Source organism: Lissotriton vulgaris, chromosome 1_1 (assembly GCF_964263255.1).
Source record: "Lissotriton vulgaris chromosome 1_1, aLisVul1.2, whole genome shotgun sequence".
Taxonomy (NCBI): Eukaryota; Metazoa; Chordata; class Amphibia; order Caudata; family Salamandridae; genus Lissotriton; species Lissotriton vulgaris.
In genome coordinates, this window is record NC_141685.1 from 1,364,342,198 (window position 1) to 1,364,360,600 (window position 18,403).

General features: G+C 45.3%; 1 long non-coding RNA gene across 1 annotated transcript in view; it reads left to right on the forward strand.

Moving 5' to 3' along the window:
* Positions 1-1,055: 1,055 nt before the first annotated feature.
* LOC147749186 (uncharacterized) overlaps positions 1,056-18,403 on the forward strand; it is a 28,337-nt gene continuing 10,989 nt past the window's right edge. Inside the window, exon 1 of the long non-coding RNA XR_015299746.1 lies at positions 1,056-1,970. This is a non-coding gene — a long non-coding RNA (uncharacterized LOC147749186). The remainder of the gene's footprint in view (positions 1,971-18,403) is intronic.

Here is an 18,403-nt window from a genome sequence, read left to right on the forward strand (position 1 = left end):
TATCGTCGAAAAATAGCTATGATGCTTGATGGAGGCCTTTGCATTATTGACTTTCACGAGCTCAATCCCTGTGCAGTTCCTGTGACCACGAGCTTCTCTGATCCGTGCCTGTCCTTTTATGCACACAAGAGGCATGTGAACTCGCATATAAGCCTCGCCCGTTTGGCCCTGCCCCTCACACTAGCGATGTGCACCGTTTTCCCACCCGGCCATTCCCCACACAATCCGCAAAATCCGCTAATCTGCAAATTCGCTGATTTTGCGGATTGCGAATTCGCAAAAATTGCAAATTCGCGAATTGCGAATTCGCAAAATTCGCACATGCCTACTCAGTATACATAGGCCAGACCTAAGTTATGTACAGATAACATCCAGAGGTAGTGAAATCCTACAGTGTAGGGAAGCTGTGCCATTTAAAAAAAAAAGCCCCAACACTGACAGTAGTAAAAACAAAAGTTTCCTTCATAAAATTCAATAATGCTTAAAGCAATCTGAAAACCATGCTTGTGCAGCAGCTTTTATTTTTTCATTTTACATCAGCTAAAGAAATATTTTTTTCTTTTTTGCATAATAGTACTCTTAAATACAGGCTGCCCCTTTTTTCCTTTTTGATAAATTTGGTCTTTCACATACAAGCAGTGTGGGACACCTTGGGAATAGCTCGAACAGGAACTATGCTTCTCATGGTTTCTAATATTTAAAAGAACAGTCTGAAAAGACTGCAACGTACCTCTTCCAAAGGAAAATGCCAGTGGCAATCACCACCATGCAGGGTCTGCTGAAGTCCTATGCTTGGCTGTGTCCCAAGCGTATTCACATCAAACCAAAGCATTCCTTGCAAATCCAATGGGTGCCTTGTACTTCATTTAGCAACACCAAGGTATGGATTGAGACCTCATCGGCGAATATGGCTGAAGGTGAGGTACGAGTAAATCCAGGCACACAGGTACAATCTTTAGCACCGGCTGCCTCAGAACAAGCAACTAGCAGCACTGTCTTTCTGTGCTTCCACAACGACTGTGCGAGGTATTAAAAAGGTCTGTTTACTGCAGCAAATGGCTACGAGAAATGTTGTGACTACCAGCACCTTTTATCTCTAGTTCTTCAAAACATGTCCTGAAACACATTTTTTCTGTTATTGTTTCAACTTTCACCGAGTGCTTGGAGCTTTCCCTCTAAATTGACTATTTTAAAGAAAGCATGGTCTTCTGAAAAAAGCATGAAAGAGTTTTCAATTTTATAAACAGAAACTTTTATAAGTAACTACTTACTCTAAAGAGTATATATATATTTTTTAATGACACTATAGATTTTTCCTGTCTCCACAGAGTCTACAGTAATTTTATATATTTTAACAGCTGCTATTTTTTTCAGCTCATAAAACTCTCATGCAACTACCTGCCAATTATATGCAAATGCCTATTTTAGTCACGTAGTTTGCTTTTAATGGGTTATTAACTCTTGTCCATAGATTGGAGTGGGTGTTATGAAGGAAATTGAGGCCTTAACATAGGTACTGTCTCAGAGGCACAAATTCTTTGTGTCACAGAGACAAGCAGGCCCTTTCACAGAGACAGGCAGGCCCTTTGACCTAGATTAGCCCTCATTTCACAATAACGAGCAACAGAGAGGCTGTCCCCTTATCTGATCACTGTGTGCTCTGTGCACAGAAGACGGTCCATCCTAAATACGTAATCTCCATGTCCAACAGTGACTAACCTACGTCACAACCAATTCTTGGAAACAGACCAAGAACACATCTTCCTCTGACCAACATTACGTCAATCCAAGACACCTATCCAGTATAAGTATACCTCCCTTTGCCCAAGCAAACCAGAGGAGACAGAGACTTCCAGGCGGACACTCTGCCTGAGGCGCTGCAACCTGCGTCATGCCACAGCTCCAGCTGGCAGAGGTCCATTACCCATCTGTGGGTGTCCAGCTCAAGATCAGGATGAAGTCCCAATAAGGTAAAGGGGTTAGACTAACTCCTAGGGGGATTCTTGGCTCTCTAAGATCTACACACATGCTAGGTACACTTAGGTACATCTAGTTAGGCATCATAGGGGTATAGGCTTTATCTTAATGCATTCTGTATTTCATGTATGTGTTCATTACTGTTGCAAAATGGTAGAACTATACAAAGCCTTTTCATTTAACTGCACTGCTGGCCATAATTCTCTGCTACTGTCCAACAGTTGTCGGAGCACATATAACCAGTACTAGAATAACAACTGTGCAATAAATGTTATTGTAAACACACCGACTGTTTCTTCTATGTACTTCTCTGAGATGAGTGACTGAATGAAAAGTAGTATTTTGTTTCCATGATCCTGAGGGATGTGGGTTTTATGTTATGTGGTTGCCAGAAGCTATTCCCTTCTTGTCTTCAAGAAGTTTCTAGTGGCCTCTGAGCTAGCTGATACATAGTAATTAAGCTTAATATACATATTAGGGGCATACAGACCTCAGTCCTATGCCAAGCCTATTGTGTATGTTATTCCAATGCGCAGAACCTATAAGGGATATAGGAACTACACTACAATAAAAAGCACTGGGGTCTTTATATAACAAAGCTGGCCAATGCTGTGGCACTAGGGGCACCAGTACCAAAGTCTTGGCTAGGGGCCGTTACAATCCCGGTGTATAAGAAAGGCGACAAAACACAGCTTGGGAACTACAGGCCTATTAGCCTGTTAGACACGGTACAAAAGGTGATTGGAAAAATGACCCTAGAGAAAATATCGGCCTGGGTAGAAGAGAAAAATATTCTGACCCCCTTCCAGGCTGGATTTCGTAAATTAACTAGTACCACAGACCAGATATTCAGATTTACACTACTATACTGGAAGACGGTAGTACTAGGAAAAGGCAGCATCTATGCAGCGTTTATAGATTTACGTGCTGCCTTTGATTTAGTCCCTAGATCCCAGATGTGGAAAGTGCTAAGCAAGATGGGTATGCCGCTAGAGATCCTAACACTTGTGATGAGGTTGCATGAGTCAAATTATGCAAAAATACAGTGGGGGGGGGGGGGGTGTCACGGCCAAGTAACCTCTGAATTCCCGGTAGAGCGTGGGGTGCGCCAAGGCTGCGCTTTGGCCCCCACGCTCTTCTCATTGAGCATTGATGGGGTAGTTGAGCGTATGTTGCTGGGAAAAGTAGATGCTCCTAGCCTGGCTGGAGTGAAAACTCCAATTCTACTATTCGCTGATGACACGCTAATTTTATCTAAAACCCTTAGCGGGTTACAGCGAGCCCTGAAGATCTTTGAGGTTTTTTGTGTCAACCGGGGGTTGGAAGTTAATGTTACAAAGTCAAAGCTTATGGTATTTAACCCCCACCACAGCTTTAGAGGGAAATTCTCTTATGGATGGACAAAAAGTGGAAATGGTATCGGACTTTGGTTACTTAGGTATCCACATGTCAAACGGAGTAAAATGGGGGAAGCATATAGAAATGGCGGCATTAAAACTCCGCCAAAACACGGGAGCTATAAGCCCGGAGCACAGGAAGTCCTTGACCAAGCCGGTACAACCAGCACTGCAAGTATATGAGGCGCAAGCCCTAAGTTCGGCCCTTTATGGTGCTGAAATATGGGCTTATGATAAGTTAACGTCACTAACGCTTGTGGAATTTTTTTTGCCGTAATCTTGTTGGCCTCCCTAAAAGTACCCCAATCCAACTGCAGCGCTATGATCTAGGCAGGAAAGCCCTCTCAGATATGGCTAGATTACGACCTATTCTATATTGGAGGGTTACTCCGGAACTTATAAATGTTAAATGTTGTATACTTGTAAAGCGCACAGCTGCCCCAGCAAAGGGGCGTCCCGGCGCTGTATACTGCTGGGGAACCCATCCTGGCTTTCCCTGTGAGATTGTCCCTCCTGGGCATCTCCAAGGTGAAGACAAGCATCCCCGGCGCTGATGGGGCCGTTAGTAGAGATTAAGCAAGCTATTGCCCAGAGTTGCTGAGTGAGACCCATGGTTGGTGTAGGCACCGAGGCGAGAATTATCGAGTCTGCTGACCATGGCCCAAGACCCTGCCGCGTCGGGAATCGAACCCTGGTCCCGGGTCGACCTCTGCTTCCTGGTCTGCCGCCTCTAACCAGTGAGCCACACCACTCTACTTATGCATTACGCTCTGGGATTTCTGTATGTGATTAAAACTGATATATTCCACAAGATAACTTGGCTCAAAGAACTTCATAAAGTATTGGGAATAATGGGTATGCAGGAGTTGTGGGAGAACCCTGAGACAGCCCAGTTCCCAACCAAAGGCGCCATAAAAGAAAGGTACTGGGAAATGGTCGCCTACGGGAACTGGAATGATGTTGATCCCTCTACTATGGATTGTCGCTTTTTGGAAACAAAAGTTTCTCCTAGCTTAGAGCCCTATTGGGACAACATCACAAAGCCGGAGGATAGGAAGCTCTACTTCCAGCTTAGAGCAGGGTCACTCCCTATAAGATCACTAACCGGTAGATGGGGTATAGGTAATTCTGAATTATGCCCGGCGTGTAAAAGTGAAAGCGAGACCATTGCCCACCTTCTTTTTGTTTTTAGGGCCTACTTAACCCCCCGACGTGTTTGGCTAAAGGCGATGTGCAAATTGCTAGGCACAAGGGACAGTAAGGTGGCCTTAAGAATAATTTCCACTAACACCTTGCCGGTTATTACAGTTGCGGTCGCCAAATACTTTGGGTGGGCATGGGCCATTAGAAGAAAACTTGTGGTGGGCTTGACCCCCCCGAAGTGATTGATCTGTTTTCCTTAATTTGTCTGTCTCTATAGTAAAAGCATAAAATGTTTAAACTGTGTTCTCGGGGGCATCTAACATAACGATTGTCTATTTTAACTTGTTTTTTAAACTGCAGTCAGTATGTTTTCTCTTAATGGTTTTTAATTGTATTAATATATATGATGAATTTTGTGATTTGTAAATAGTTTTAGTAACTAATACATCTGTTTTTATGCTGTATGCTTTTATGAGTTTTATCTGTCCCTCTTCCTATTGGTTTATGTGCACGTGCTACCCCTGGAATGTTAAGGTGTATTTAAGTGACGTCACTACTCAGCTCGATGAGAAAGACCTGGCGACGCTGCATGGTCATCTTTCCTCTCACAAGCTCTTTCTTCTGGTAAATAATTACCAATTACATATATTCTTCTCGTGTGTCATTATTTGATAACACAACAGCTACCACTAGGTGGCGCCACAACCACTCCTCATTGCAGGCAGCGCCTCTATGGTGTCCATTTAGGGTAGGAAGCAGCCTTGCCATCTCCAACCAACTGCTACCAACCGGCCGTGCTGGTGATCGTAGTTTTCTCTCCCTCTGCGAGCTGTTTTCTCATTGTGTGGACAGTCTTTCTCCCCTTGATGCCTGGTCGTCCCTTAGTAGGCAACAAATAGCCGCTCTGGGACCGTCTTCCCTCGCTGTGGCCTCTCGTCCAACCTGCAGTCACATCACTGCCAAGGAAGGCAGGTAAACGGCCTCTACCGCAGAAGGTAGCGGGTTGGGTGATTTTACCTCCGGGTGCAGTTCAGCATTGTCGTGCCACATCAGTAAGGCTCTCCACTCCCTCCCCTCCTCACTGAGACAGACAGTGGCAGGCGGTGCAGCTGACGGGCACTCCAGCAAGAAGGGGAGGCGCTATGATTTCAGTTTGGGCCTCCTGCCTGGTCACCTTTTTGATTTCTTCCATTGTTTGATCTCTCCTTGTTTCTTGTTCCAATTCTGCGTTTGTTATGGATGCTGGTGTGTTGTGCTTCAGGATGAAATTCAAGTATTCTTTCGCCATTGTTGTTGTTTCTGTGTTGCGTGGCAATGCATGTCTGGACATATAGTCAGCTGGGTTATGTTCCTTTCCAGGCTTGTGTATTATTTTGAAGTTGTAATCCATCAGCCGTATTCCCCACCTCTCTATTCTTGGTGGTATCTTTGCGTTTGGGTTTCCGTAAATTGTTACTAGAGCTTGGTGATCTGTTACAATTGTGAAAGGCTTCCCGTAGATGAACATGTGGTAGTGTTCACACGCGCACACAACGGCCAGACTTTCCTTCTCCGGTTGAGAGTAAGCTCTCTCAACGTCGGACAAGCTCTTACTTCCGTAAGCAACTATGCATCTCAGCGAGTCTTTTCCTGGTTTGTGTTGCTCCAGTATTGTCCTCAGTCCTACTGGGCTGGCGTCCACCGTTAGTTCTGTACACAGTAGTGGGTCAAAGTATGCTAGATGATCTACCGCTGTTACTGCCTCTCTTATTTCTTCGAATGCCGTGCTGCACTCTTTTGTCCATGCAAAAGTTTGTCCCTGTTTCGTCAGCTCCCGCAGTGGTGCGCTCACTGTTGCAAAGTCTTTGATATATCTTGCACAGTAACTGGCAAGTCCAAGAAATGACCGTACTTCTGCTACATCACTTGGTGGTTTCGCTTCTTTCAGAGTGTCGCCCTAGCTCACATTTGTCTTCATTTAATGTGAGGCCAGCCTGTTCTAGTTGGGCACACACCTCTCGCAACGCCTTGTCGTGTTCTTCGTCTGTCTTGCCAAACACTAGGATGTCATCGCTGTAATTGAGACTAATTTTCACTGGCCTTATCACCTGTCTGATCGTTTCCTGAAATATTTCTGCTGCTGACGATATCCCAAAGCTTAGGCGCTTGTATCAGAATAGACCTAGATGTGTCGAGAAGGTTGTGATATATCTCGACTGTGGATCCAGCTCCAGCTGGTGATATCCCTTACACAAGTCCAACTTTGAGAATCGTCTTGCTCCTGTCAGGCAACTGATCATGTCGTCGAGGTGTGGTCCAGGGTGTCTTTCTCTTTCGATCGCCATGTTTGGTATCCTCATGTCGACACAGATTCTTATTTTCGATGTGTTTTTCTTTGGCACGGCTACTATCGGCGATAACCACGGCGTTGGTCCTTCTGCCGGCTCGATGATGTCTTGTTTCAACAGCGCATTTTTTTCTTCCTCTACTTGAGGTTGCAGGTGTATTGGTACTCGCCGGTGATGCTGAGCTACTGGTTTCTTTGTTTCGTCGATGTGCAACGTTATTTGTCGCCCTTTTAGCTTCCACAGGCCTTTCAGTAGCTTTGGATATTCTTTCAAGATGTTTCCTTTTTCTGACATGTTATATGTCATTGCTATCAGGCCCATTATTTGTGCTGTTACATTGCTCAGTAGGCAGGGTGCTGGAATATCTCCTTTCAGTACATGAATCTCTTCTCTGAGTGTTTGGTTTTTATATGTTATATCTTCAGTGAATTTCCCCAAAATTGTTACTGGTTTCCTTGAGCCCCAAGTGAACACTTCAACCCTTGATGGTCTCAGCACCGGTTTTATTTCCATTCTCTCATATTCTGACGCACACATGATGTTGCATGTGGCGCCGCTGTCAAGCACGAACTGTGCTTTATGTGGTCCGACTTCTATTGTCACTGATTCCATTTTTTGATTGCTTTCTTGTCTACCAGACGAATGCTTTCTTCTCCTGTGTCTTCTTGAGTGGACATGAGGTACAGTCGCTCCACTTTTTCTTCTTCTTCCTCTCCTCCTGATTCTATTGACGAGCCCCTGTTTGCTGTTTCGATGTGTCTGACGTGCCTGCTTGTCGTCATCCACTGCCTGTTTGGTCTTCCTCTGTCATTTCTGAATTATGTCCCTTGACACACACTGGCAAAATGATTGCTTCTGTTACATTTTTTTACACATCTGTCCAAATACTGGGCAGGCGCCCTTGTGAGGAAATTCTAAACCACATCGGTAGCATTGTGGCCCTTGTTGTTTCTTCGTTGTGTTGTCGCGTTGTCCCTTTTTCCAGGTGCTGGTTCGACTGTTATCTGTCATGCGGTGTGCTTGTTCGATCCTCCGTTCCATCTGCTTTGATTGTATCTTTGCTCTTGCTTTTTCCCTTGCTAGCGACAGGATGTTTTCCAGCGATGTTCGTTCTTTCAATATTCTGGTGCGGAATTCAGTGTCGCAACATCCTTCAATTATCAGCAGGCGAATTGCTTGCTCGTTGTCATACTTGTCAAATTCGCAGTGCGTTACCAATTTTCTCAGTCGTGTCGCAAAGTCATCCAATGATTCATCGTCATGTTGGAAAGCTGTGGTGAACGTGTATCTTTCAAAGTCTATGTTCCTTTGAGGGTCGAATTTGCTTGTTAGGCACTTGATGAGCTTTTTGTATGTTGATGTCTCTCCTGCCGGTAGTGTCACTAGCAGTTCATCCACGTCGTCACCCACGAGGTTTAGGAACAGTCCTAGCTTCTTTTCTTCTAGTACGTCAGTGGCCTCCATGTATCCCTCGAACCTAGCGATCCATAGCTCCCATCTTATTCCTACTTGTGGTTCTGATAGATTGAACGGTAGTGGTCTGCGATATTGGGCGCTTGGCCGTGGTTCTGCCATCTTTTTCTTACAGTTCTTTTGTTATTACTTTGTAAATGCTCTTTGTGGCGCTTATTTCTTTATTGTAGCTCTTTCTGGTCTTTTCTTTTATTTATTTTCTTATTTGAGCCTCTCTTTGCTCTTTATTTTGTTATTCAGCTTCTTTTGCCACCTTTCCTGATCTTTTTGTGGTTCTTTCTGGCTCTTTTCGACCTTTTTTCCCTTCGCCTGACCTTAAAATGGCCGCTGACGTTTCCTGTGCTCCTATTGGCTCCCTCGCCTGACTTCAAGATGGCCGCCGATGGTCTCGTGAGACTTCGCAGCCAATCAGTGCTTCGCCTGATTTCAAAATGGCCGCCAGCAATTCCTGTGCTCCTATTGGCTCTCTCGCCTGACTTGCAAATGGCCGCCGAGACTCTCGCGAGAGCTCGCGCCGATTTGTATTCCTTCGCGCTTCTTTCTCTGGCGCTTACCCAATGCAGGCGATTTCGTCGTCGCAGCAGCCGGGGTGGGCTCCCGCGTCGCTGCTGTCCTTAATTTCGTTCTTTGGCCACTATGTTCTTCTTCTCGGCACCAGTCCAGGGTGGGCTCCTGGCTTGTTCACGACGTGGTCGATCCGGCACGCGTGGTTTCTTTATTTCTTCCTTCGTCGCCAGTTGTGGGATCGTGCAGGGTCCCCCCACAGATGACAGGACACGGTGCAGGCGATTTCAGGTATCTTTATTTCGTATCTCACATGAGCTTGTATTGGTGCTTCCTTCCCTGCCTCTTGCTTCCTGTGGTCTGTCCTTTGTCCCCCTGACCGGATGTGGTGTCCGGTGTCTGTCCCCCCAAGTCTGTGTCCCTGTGGGTCCTAGAGCCCATGTTCTCTGGTCACGACACTTACTGGACACAACGGATCAGCACCAGCCTTCGCATGCACGTGTTATCTTGCGAACCCTTCTTCCCTGCTTGCTAACGTCACCAGGCGGATGAGCGATTCCCTCATGCCTCACTTTCATTCCACCAATGTTTTACAGGCACTGAATCAGGCATGCTAGTGCCTGGAGAAGCTGCAGTATGGAGACATTTCACCTTGGCACGGAACGAGGCCTACACCCTCACAGGCGGGTACCACAGTCCCTGACCTACTGCTGACATGCAGCGCAGTGTCCTCCACGATATTGTGGGCTGTGTCGTGCTCTTTTCACTTTTGAGGCAGCTCTGTGGATTGAAGCTTCTCCCTTGGTTACGGGGTTCTGCCGGCGCTGTGGGGTTTCGCTTTATGCGCTCCTTTTACACATCCCCTCCACTCATTGCTGCCCACTGCCAACTTCTGAGCTCAGTCAGCTCACCTTCTTCCCAGTGGTCCTATGTTGCCTTTTAGGGGTCATGGCAGGCAGGCAACTGCATTACATGGAGGCTGGATGCTGTCCTCTTCACTCATAGTGTGGCCGTTGCGCTGGCAACCGGTGCAGGGGTGCCGTGGGCATCGGCTGCACTTCCCCTCATGATTTAGTACCAAACTGGTGACAGCTCACAAGGGGCTCATCGCAATTGTAATGGTTAGAGCCCTAGGCCCTCATGCAGCTACAATAATGACGCAGACACATAGTCATATGGTCTGGAACTGGCCCATGGCCCATGGCACGTGCTCCCGGCCCCTTTTATTAGCAGGGTCACCTGACCAGTGACACCTGTGATAGATGGATGTGCGGTGAGTGTGGAAGCTAGCCCTCAAGGAGTGGCTGGTGGAAATGCATATTGTAGAAACACTAGATCGTGACCAGCCGGTTACTAGAACCTCCTGGCCTTTTACTTCAGATTTAATTTCTGCGGCTCACCATTGAAATCACAATTGGTGTCTATACCAATAAGATCACAATAAATAGGAATAACTTCCTCTTTCGAGGACTACGTTACTCAGATATTCTATTTCATATTACTATTAGACGTCATACCTTTCCAGCCCTCTCTAAAGCCAACAGCTATGCAATTAAGATGCTACACATTACCATCACTTAACAACGCATAATTATGCATGACTTTAACAACCTCTTATGGTTTAAAAGAAAAATGAGTCTCTTCCTTAAACACTTTCCCCGTTTTTTTTTTTCTCTGACCAATTTTAATTCTACATGCCTTGGTATTGTTCCTTTCATCATATCTTGTGTAACCCTCACAAGCTTTCTTAATTCTATTCCTATTGTCTTCAGTAGGCTAGTAATTGATTTATGATTTATATTTTCACTTTGGATTACATTTTGTCCTAGGATTACGTCATTTTATAATCTCAAATGGTGTTAACCCTGTGCCCTAGTTAACAGTTATTCTATGGATCCACATGGTCTTTGCAACCTTTGCCTTCCAATTAAAAGTACACTTAATGACCACCTGGACAGCACCTTTCAATTTGAGATGATTAAATCTTTCAAGCATCCCATTGCCACAAGGATTATGTAAAGATTTGGTCCTATGCTTAATTCATGTACTTTCCAAATATTACATAGTTTTTGCAAAGAAAATAAAATACCATTATCACACAGCAGGCATACCTTATTCCATGTACACACTCTCCCAAAAACTCAACACTTAATCAATGTTGCTCTAGCTACAATCTGAATAACTGGGTAATTTGAGAAGTATTAGTCAAAGGAAAAACCTACCTTTGAGTAACGGCAACAGGTCCCTTGTCTTCTGCAATGCATACTCAAGGATTATTGAGATAAATATTTTCATACATGAGCAGTTTCAAGGCTTTCCAAGTTTATCAGCCATCAAACACTATGTACACTCTCTCACATAGGTGCTGGAAGTAGGGGTGTTGGAGGTGCTTTAGCACCCCCAAAATAACAATTCTGGAGTTCGGAAGGTGACTGAACAATAAAGATGGCTTTAATTTTGTTTTTATCTTTATGCATTTGTAGTGCAATTCAAAGACAGAGGTCAAAAGTCTGGCTTTGTCGTCTGAAAAATTGCTACTTATTCTTTTACTATGGAGACTGGTGTTTATTTTTTCTTTTTCTAGCTGTAAAGTTAGGGCATTTTGTAAGGTAAACCATCTTTGAAAATATTGCTGGGTTTCAGAGTGAAAGGAAAGGCTGTAGAATGTAATTTATTTTTAACACACAACATTTAAATACTTTCAAAAGACAAAGGAGACAGTGGAAACTTCTTAATTATAGCACCTAACCCAAATCACCCCCAGAATTCTAAATCGCCCTGGGTAGTTTGTATGGGCGAAGTGTGTGCACACTGGTTAACATCCACTGTCACAGTGATAGTTCATCCAAGAACTCAGTAAATTAATAAATAAACGCAAAGGTGCACCACACAATTCCTGAAATATAGTGTCAATGATCACAGACGTAGGTTTTCTTAGTTGTGATTTTCTTTATTCCAAAAAAAGGGTGTACAATCAAAACACGGGTATTCGCAGCCGACGCGTTTCGTCCTCAAGGGACTTCTTCAGGGCAAATTCTTTTGAGTATATATAGTCATTGTAATCGGTGGGAAATTTCTTTGTGGATGAGCGTTTCCGAATGATCTCTTAATTGGTAGTATTAGGAAGCCACAAAATCGTATGTGCATGCAAACAAGTAGTCAGAATGTGAATCGTCTTCAAGAATTTCGCAAGATTTCTATGAATAGTCCTCTTTGGTTATAATATAGATTAGTGTTCAGAGGAGGATGGGCAGAAAAATAATTGTTCCATCAGGGATGACTCTTGATAAAGTTTTAGATTCCCCGCATCCTCCTTCTTCGTACCGCACCACGCGAAGAACGGCTTCCTTCCCGGAATAGGGCGCAAAAGGCTTATATATATATATATATATAAATACTTGTAAATGAACTGTACAAATACTTCAAAATATATCAGCGGGTAGGAAGCCAGACATTATTCTGTAGTTTTTTTAAACTCTGAAGTGTAATGAAAAAAAGATGGGAATTGGACTAAAACCATCAAGACACTTAGGCCCTCATTACGATTTTGGTCGGAGTTGCTTCCGACTGACACTGTTTTGTGGAAGGAACCACCCGAACATAGGTCGACAGATCCGACAGCACAATTAGGCATGTGTAGTCGCAAACTTCCATTTTTCGATGGCTACTTGTGCAGCTGGATGAAACCGCACTCAGCACAAGCCCCCATCAAAAATGGAAGTTTTAAAACATCTCGGCACCATGTGGCCAAATGCAGAGGACCAGGGTGAAGGGGGCCCTGCTAACCCTCAAAGTCAGTTTCTGACAGGGGGAAGGGGCCCTGCTAGCCCCCAAAGTCAGTTTCCGACAGCCGATCCATGTTGGAAAGGCTGGCATGGATTGGCATAAAAGTTCCTGCGCTGTTCTCTTTTGGCTTTATACCTATTATTCATTTCGACCATTCATTTTCTGTATTTCATCATAAGGCCCAAAACTTCTTGCGCAGTTCCTTTTTTTTTGGCTTTATACCTGTGATTCATTTAGAGTCTTCATACACCGTTACAGTAGCCATGTAGTTTTATTATATCTCTAGAAGTAACATGACGGGTTCAGACTATTTAGACAAGACTGCGCAATTGTTGCTTTGCTGGTCCTGAATAGGAAGTAGAACATCAATAACTCTGCTCTAGGTCTATACCACAATTATCTGCAAACATACATCTGTACATTTGGTCGTTATTGGTCTTTATTTGGTTTTATGTCACCCACTGCTGGTTTTACCTTGGTAAACCTACACTTACATCATGGCCGCCACGTAAACCAACCAGCTTTGGAATCAAACATGTGATTTGTCACATGACTGCCATCTGACTATTTCTAAACCATTTCCAAGCGTTGCGGTGGCATCAAATTATCCGTCTTCCTATACCATGCATGTTGCATCTACCAACATTCGACGTGGTTGACTCGAGGCGTATCGATTACCTCATTGTAGGAGCCCAAGTCAGAGACCTTAATTATCAGGATAGACACAATGGTAAGTCCTGGTTTATACTCATACATAGCCTTTATCGCACTGCATAGTATTCCATCTCATTGCCACGCTGGATTCCATTTTATGCATCGTGATTTTGTTTGTCATTTCTAGCTGTTGTAATTCAGTAGCTTTAACCCGTGTTCCTCTTCGACTTAATGGTATTTTTGCGTTAATTGTTCAGTTGTCACCTCACATTAGCTCTAATCTCCTTTACCTTAAAGAGTCCGTTTTTTCTATCTAAATGATGGTGCCTATCACAGTTTGAACTGCCTTTGGCTGTTAGCCTTTAAAAGTCTTTGGGCTCTACTGTTAAACGAGAAATATTGACATCTTATTGAGAAATGGATACCTGAATTTTTGGCAAATAACCTGGGGAGCGCACCCCTAGACGTAGTGTGGGACACATTAAAAGCTGGTATCAGGGGTGAAACGCTGCGCTTCTCAATAAGGAATAACAAAGCTGCCAAACAAAAGATAGCCGAATTACAGGGGAAACTGACAGAGGCCGAGGGGGATCTTGTAAGAGCTACTGAAGGGGGTATAAACATAGAAACGGCATCACAAAAGATTGCCATCGCAAAAAAATAGATTAACGGAGATATTTGCAGAAAAAGCAATTTGTAAAGCCACGATCCAAAAAGAAAAAGTATACGAACTAAGCGAGCAAATAGGGCACCACCTCGCCACTCGCATGAGACAAGAAAACATGGCTAACATAATTAAAGAGATTAAAGACTGTAACAACGTTCTCAAGCAAGACCCGTAGGAGATCAGATCAGAATTTCAAAAATATTACCAAGCTCTATATAAAGAAACCAATAAAGACCAAGAACTTATTGACATATATTTAGAGGCACAACGGGGTCTGCCACTGCACCCTAGTACAACGCCTCAGCAACATCGGGATCCAAGAGAAGGCACTCGAGTGGATCATCTCCTTCCTCGCCGGAAGAACCCAGAGCGTCCGCCTCCCCCCGTTCAGATCCGAGGCCACGGAAGTCATCTGCGGCATACCCCAAGGATCCTCACTCAGCCCCACGCTGTTCAACATCTACATGAGCCCCCTTGCGGCCATCGCACGCCAACACAACCTCAACATCATCTCCTACGCCGACGACACCCAGCTGATCCTCTCCCTCACCAACGACCCCACCACTGCCAGAACCAACCTACAACAAGGGATGAAAGACGTAGCTGAGTGGATGATGAACAGCCGCCTGAAACTGAACTCAGACAAGACGGAAGTCCTCATCCTGGGATCTTCGCCCTCCGCCCGGGACGCCTCCTGGTGGCCCCCTGCCCTAGGCAACGCACCCAAACCGACAGACCACGCACGCAACCTGGGCTTCATCCTGGACTCCTCCCTCTCCATGACCAGACAAGTCAACGCCGTCTCCTCGTCATGCTTCAACATCCTCCGCATGCTACGTAAGATCTTCCGGTGGATCCCCACAGAAACCAAGAAGACGGTTACCCAGGCGCTCGTCACCAGCCGCCTGGACTATGGCAACGCCCTCTATGCCGGAACCACAGCCAAACTTCAGAAGAGACTCCAACGCATCCAGAATGCCTTTGCACGCCTCATCCTGGACATCCCCCGACACAGCCACATCTCCGAACACCTGAGAAACCTGCACTGGCTCCCCGTCAACAAGAGAATCACGTTCCGACTCCTCACCCACGCACACAAAGCTCTCCACAACTAAGGCCCAAGATACCTCAACAACCGCCTGACCTTCTACACTCCCACCCGCCAGCTACGATCGACCATCCACGCCCTCGCCGCCGTCCCCCGCATCTGAAGAGTCACAACGGGAGGAAGATCCTTCTCCTACCTGGCTGCCAAGACGTGGAACTCCCTCCCCATCCACCTCCGCCTGACCCAAGCCCACCTCTCCTTCAGGAAGCAACTCAAGACCTGGCTGTTCGAGCGGTAGCGGACCCCCTTCCCCCAGCGCCTTGAGACCCTACGGGTGAGTAGCGCGCTATACACATGCTTTGATTGATTGATTGAGAGCAGGTAACGGCACCTCAATTGTCATACACCAACCAAGCTAATTTAGCGAACACACCGCAGTGGTTGGAAATTCTGCTGTCCATCAACAGGGAAGGCAGCTGGACTGGATGGAATACCCGCCGAATTCTATATCAGATTTTATAAGTCACTAAAGAATGTGCTAACTGACTTAATGACCGAAGTATTCCAAGGGGGGAACCACCAAAATCATGGGCACGGGCTAAAATTGTAGTGTTTAAAAAAAAAAACAAAGATCCAACTAAACTGGGATCCTATCGCCCAATCACCCTAATCAATTGTGACTCAAAAATTTACGCTAAATTGTTAGCCTGTCAACTTGCTCCGATTATTCACAAGATCATATCAGCCCGACAACATGGATTCATCCCCGGCAGATCCACGACGGATCACGTACAAAGGGTCATCACACTCTTTGACATAGAGGAAGTCGCAGGAGACCCTACTGCGCTTATACTCTTGGACGCAGAGAAGGCGTTCGATAGGGTCTCCTGGCAATATCTATGGACGGCCATGTCAAAGAGTGGGATCGGAGATCGATTCATTAACGCTGCACGTAGATTGTACCATAACCCAGAAGCAGTCGTTATGATAAATGGCGGACTGTCAAATAAGATAGATGTGACTAGAGGGACAAGGCAGGGGTGCCCGTGCTCCCCGTTATTGTTCGCGATATTTATCGATCCGTTCATCCGCAAACTGGAGACTAATCAGGATATATTGCCTATTAAGACATCAAATGGATTAACAAAGACTCTAGCATATGCGGATGATATCGCGATCGTTACCAGTGATCCTCATGTGGCCATCAAAATGATGGAAAAAGAGGCTTGCCTCTTTGGCGCGATCTCAGGATATAAACTAAATCAGGGTAAAACGCAGATAATTATCAATAAAAAAAGTTAATTACAGAAATGAAAGGATCTTCAGGAACGCTGTATATCTAGGCGTTAAAATCACATTGAATCTAGACGAATTAGTCAAGATCAATATAGACCCACTCTTGAAAGAAACAACACGAAATCTTAGCAAATTAGACAACCTCCATCTAACCCTAATAGGCAGATGCAATGTGATCAAAATGATTTATCTCCCGAAATTTTTGTATTTTTTCCGCACTATCTGCCTAAACTTTGATCAACACATATTCAAGGCAATAGACAACACATTTTTTTCTTTCTTTTTTTTTGGAAAACCTTTATTGTAGCATTCAATAAAAATACAAGCATGGGCCTACAACCGCAGGGGCCGGCCGCTAAACAAAATTAAGACCCACTATATCACAGTGCGACACAGCTCATCAGCTGACAACCCTGAGGTCCGGCAGCAATCCAGGATAGAACTTGTATTAGAACGAACAACTAAGTCACAGGATGAGACAGAGGTTTTATTTTATATTATCTAAAGAAACGGATCAGGTGCCATACAATCAAACCGAAGAATACGGGGGACAGGTCAAGAGACATGATATGCACGTAGAAACAGCTATAATGGAACTTTGGCGCCAAAGCATATGGATCGGTGTAAACAACAATACAATATACATTCTATGTTAAGAGCCAGTTCTCAGGGCCTGCCCACCCGGGAATCAGGATAACGTAAGAAGCATGAGCACTAAATACAAGTACACGATAAAAATCAGAATGATTCGCAATCTATACTGATCCTGTAAGGAAGAAAAAGGGAAGGAAGAAAAAGCCCATAGAAATAAAAAAAAAAGGCAAAATAAACCCCCCCACCAAACCCTACCCTGCACCCCTGTGGATGGCTGCAGCCTAACCCCACTAGCAGCGGGCCTGTCGCCCCAAATAACTAAAACCCTAAAAGTAGGAAAAAGAATGGAGGAGGGCTTATCCGTATGGGCTCCCAGCCCCCTTAGTCCCCCCGCCAGAAACAGCCACCCCCCATCGCAAAAAGACCAATGTATGACAACCCTTATAGGAGAAATTTGGGGGCACCGTGATACACCGCCCAGCCTCGTAAATCAAACAGTTGCAGGTCGAACACCCGTAAAAGCCACTCCAAACCGTCTCAATCTAATTGATATTAACCTTGACCCTTCCGAACGAGCACACAAACCCCCCCTAGCAAGACCGAAAGGCACACAAAGGAGTCATAGAGGAGAAGGAAGTCATCAAGAATCAATCCGTGGCAACTCGTAGACAGTGAGTCCACAAGAACTTCAGACGCAGAAAAACTCTCTCTCCTAGGTGGACAGTCCCAATGTATCTTGCCCCGGAGTCGTAAAGTCACCTAGAAAGGAGAAGACGAACATAAGATTAAAGAAAAGTCCACAACAAAAGTCTCCGGGAGGGGAACGCCTTTCGATACCCCCAAAGTCGATAGTGATGGAAGGTTCGGCGGTACAATCACGACCTCGGGAACACCGTCCTCCAGGGCACCATCCAATGGTTTCAATACTTGCTTCCTCACGGGGTCCTCGCACGGAGTCAAAATGGCCGCGGCTTGAATGGCTGCAGATTGCTGGTCCAACAGTAGCGTGGAAGGGTATACTCAGATGTGAGTCCCTAGCTCATTGCACCATCAGGATTCAAGCAAGCCGGGCCGAAGACGGCTGAAATGCCAGAAACCGGTCCCCGGTAGCTTGTTTCCTTCCCAGTATAAGAATTGGCTTGGTAGTTTGGTCTGCCCTGTTCCCATGATGCACTGGGCCAGGGTCAGACTAATTTGCATATAGCCAAGTTGTGAGCTGGGATGGTGCAGTGAGCTAAAAAACGGTGATGGATCAAGCCCTGATCTTTGGACTGGGTAAGAGTGGTCTGCTTAATTCAGACACTCTGTTCATCACCACCCCCTTTTCTGAATCATTTTTGTCCACCATAAGCGTGGAAGGGTATACTCAGATGTGAGTCCCTATCTCATTGCACCATCAGGATTCAAGCAAGCCGGGCCGAAGACGGCTGAAATGCCAGAAACCGGTCCCCGGTAGCTTGTTTCCTTCCCAGTATAAGAATTGTCTTGGTAGTTTGGTCTGCCCTGTTCCCATGATGCACTGGGCCAGGGTCAGACT